Below are 3,688 nucleotides of genomic sequence, written 5' to 3' on the forward strand. Positions count from 1 at the left end.
CCCTCGGCTGCAAGGAACAGTGCCGCACTCTCCACTCACATGGATCCCTAGAAGTAAAACCATTTGCAAACATTTCAAAACCGTACATATATATATAAATATATATTAATTTTGCAAAACAAAATTCCAACGATTGAAATCAACTGCCGGTAGTTTGGTTTCCATCAGAGAGAGTGCATTCCTGATCATTACCCTTTGTCCAATAAAGGGGCTGATCCTGTCACTATGATCACCCACTCAGATGAATTCTCAGACTGTCCCAACATACCCAAGTTTTGATCCCCATCTAAGGATCTCACTGATTGGCATATCAAAGACAGCCCGATCCAACACCTAGTGAAGCATCATAATCGAGTCTAGGGGTCAGGCGTAACTTTCCAGTTTTGCCCATCTATCTCCAAGGTCCAAGGCAATACTGGAAATCTAGTCCGGTTCAGGGATTCGAGTAATCCCATACTGCATGTGCCTTGGGTCTCACCCTGGTGGCTGAGACAGGCCATCCCAACACTTGGTGGCACACTAGTATTAGCCTTGGCAGGATAAATCTCCCCAGACTTATCCAATGGCTGTGAACATTTAAAACTAACATGAGTCTCTATAAGTGTCCAGTTTTAGGGTCTTACACAGAATCATACCCAACAACATGAATCAAAATGCACTTTATTTATTTACACTAAATAACAAAAGTACATCAAATCGGATTGAAGCTAAGGGCATACAAAACTGTCTAACAATAGGCCCGCGCACAGCTGCCGCCTGCACACACATACGCACGCACACACAGGCCCACGCTCGCATGCCCATGCCCACGCACGCAGCCCACTTCGTGCGCACGCCCGCGCCAGCGAACACACGCCTACGCCAGTGCATGCCCACACAGCCAACCCGCTGCGCACTGCACATGCACAGCCAAACTGCAATGCGCACCGGTAACCTCTATGGGGATATGGTGGGTGTGGAGCCATGGGATAATAGAAGGTTGTTCTAATGAGTTAGATTTCCCCAAGGGTGTTATGTTGAAAAGGAGGGCAGGTAAGGCTATTCGAATGAGTTAGATTTTCACACTGACTCGTACCATGGCAGCCTTGTGCAATCGACTGAGTGGGAGGGTAGCGTCGATAACCTCTGTGGGGATATGGTGGGTGTGGAGCCATGGGATATGGAAGGTTGTTCTGATGAGTTGGACTTTCACAAGCATGTGTTATGTTGAAAAGGAGAGGGAGGGACTTTGTTCTTGGCACACCACGATGCATGGGAGGAGGGACTTCTTTTGAAAACTCGTTACTGGGGGAGGGACAAATCGTTGTGGGATTTGAAATATGGAGGGAGGGACGAATCGGTGCGACAAAGGGCTGAATCTAAGTGGATCGTGGCAGCAAGGCCACTCTACCACTTATAATACCCCATCGCGTATTTAAGTCATTTGCAAAGGATTCTACCCGCCGCCTGGTGGGAATTGCACTTCAAGGCGGCCCACGTGGCTCATCCATCACGAGGGCTTCACCAATGGCACGTGCCTTTGGGGGCTTAGAGGCCCCTACTGCGGGTCGGCAATCGAGCGACGGGCGCATGCATCGCATGTTTAGCCAGGATTCTGACTTAGAGGCATTCAATCATAATCTGGCACATGGTAGCTTCGCGCCACAGGCTTTTCAACCAAGCGCAATGACCAATTGTGTGAATCAACGGTTCCTCTCGTGCTAGGTTAAATTACTATCGCGACACTATCATCAGTAGGGTAAAACTAACCTGTCTAACGACAGTCTAAACCCAGCTCCCCTTCCCTATTGGTGGGTGAACAATCCAACACTTGGCGAATTCTGCTTCACAATGATAGGAAGAGCCGACATCGAAGGATCAAAAAGCAACGTCGCTATGAACGATTGGCTGCCACAAGCCACTTATCCCTATGGTAACTTTTCTGACACCTCTAGCTTCAAATTCCGAAGGTGTATAGGATCGATAGGCCACGCTTTCATGGTTCGTATTCATATAGGAAATCAGAATCAAATGACCATTTACCCTTTTGTTCCACATGAGATTTCTGTTCTCATTGAGCTCATCGTAGGACACCTGCGTTATCTTTTAACAGATGTACCGCCCCGCCAAACTCCCCACCTGACAATGTCTTCCACCCAGATCGGCCCACCGAGGCGAGCCTTGTGTCCAAAAGGAGGGGCGATGTGAAGGGATGGGATACCCATCACATGGACACCCAAGTCTTGCAGAATAGATAGGGCGAATTTCAAAAATTTCTCCCAACTTTGTAGGGAATCGAATTCCCTATATTTAGAAAAACATGTTTTTCAAGGATCAATCTTGAATCAAGAACCAAACCAGATCTGAACCAAAATGAGTAGGAGGGAGGATGTACCTGATACAAAGAAGCAATATCTCCCAATGGAGGTGTTCACGCCCAAGGAATGATCCAAAATCTGCTCCCACTGAAGATGGCACAGTGCAGGATGGAGCAGAATCAGCAATGTTCTTCCAAAAGAACTTGATCCTTCGCAATAATCAACTGGACGGCTTGTGAGTACAGCTCCAACCAATCTTTTCCCAAAAGATTGGAATCAAGATCAGATCTTGATTTCTCCCAAGAACTGGAGATCGAACTGAAGGTGATGGTGGCGGTAGGAAGGAGGCGGCAAGAGAGAATTCGCAATGTGCAGAAATCTCTCTTATTGTTATTTTCAGCTCTGAAGAAAATTGAACATCAACCAATAACTATTTCGCCCCTTTCTTGTTTCATAATCTTAAAGGGATCAGCTTCTAATCCCATTAGGAGTTGCTAATCCAAATCATATTTGGATTAGAAGACCCTTTAAGTGATAAGGGATAACCCTTATCTTATCTGTAGATCAGATCAGCCATCTCCTAATCCAATTAGGAGGCATCCAGATCTAAATATCATTTAGATCCTGGACTCTCTAAGTGGATAGGGTATAGGCCCAATCCTATCAGCTAATCCATCTCAGAATTCGCCCCTTTTAATTGACTGATCAAATCAGCCCAGCTCGAAATGGGCTTAAGGCCCATTTAAGGTTATGTACTCACTTAGCCTTCCAAACTGCTGCCCAGTTGGGCATCCTTGTATGGCGTGGGACCCAAACATTGATCTACACATCAGCCACATGGGTTCAGCCCAGCCTTTCTTACAAGGCCTGGCCGAATACACTGTTATGGACAGTGCACCCCCTAATACCCATCTTATGGGCTCTATGGGCCCAACAGTTACCCTAAGTGGTCACCGGGCCAAGCCTCCTTGTAACACCCAAGGACTGTGGGCAGATGCAAGATTAGCCCATCAGGTATTATCCTCAATGGTCTTACACTTAACCTCTCAGCCCAAAATGATCAAACACTGCTCGACAAGGGAGGACCTCTCCCTCGACTGCAAGGAACTGAAGGGATGAGAGATCCATCCCAAAGACGCCCAAAGATTGTGGAATAAGGGGGTGAATTTCAAAAATTTCTCTCCCTTCAACTGGGAATCGCATTCCCTATTTAGAAAATCATATTTTCAAGGATCATTCTTGAACCATAAACCTAACCAGATCTCAACCAAAAGGATCTCCCACTGGTGGAGATCGAACTGGCAAAACAGGGCGGCAAGAACAGGGAGGCGGCAAGAAAGAATTCGCAGGGTGCAGAATTCTCTCTTCTTGTGATTTCAGCACTGAAGAAA

The 3,688-nt window shown here is 46.7% G+C and overlaps 1 pseudogene; it reads right to left on the reverse strand.

The window, feature by feature from the left end:
* Window positions 1-1,333: 1,333 nt before the first annotated feature.
* Window positions 1,334-2,269, reverse strand: LOC148802405 (25S ribosomal RNA; annotated as a pseudogene; the record flags this gene model as incomplete).
* Between the last annotated feature and the right edge of the window lie 1,419 nt (window positions 2,270-3,688).

The sequence above is a fragment of the Nelumbo nucifera genome, chromosome 2, assembly GCF_055504915.1.
Source record: "Nelumbo nucifera cultivar China Antique chromosome 2, China Antique-T2T, whole genome shotgun sequence".
NCBI lineage: Eukaryota > Viridiplantae > Streptophyta > Magnoliopsida > Proteales > Nelumbonaceae > Nelumbo > Nelumbo nucifera.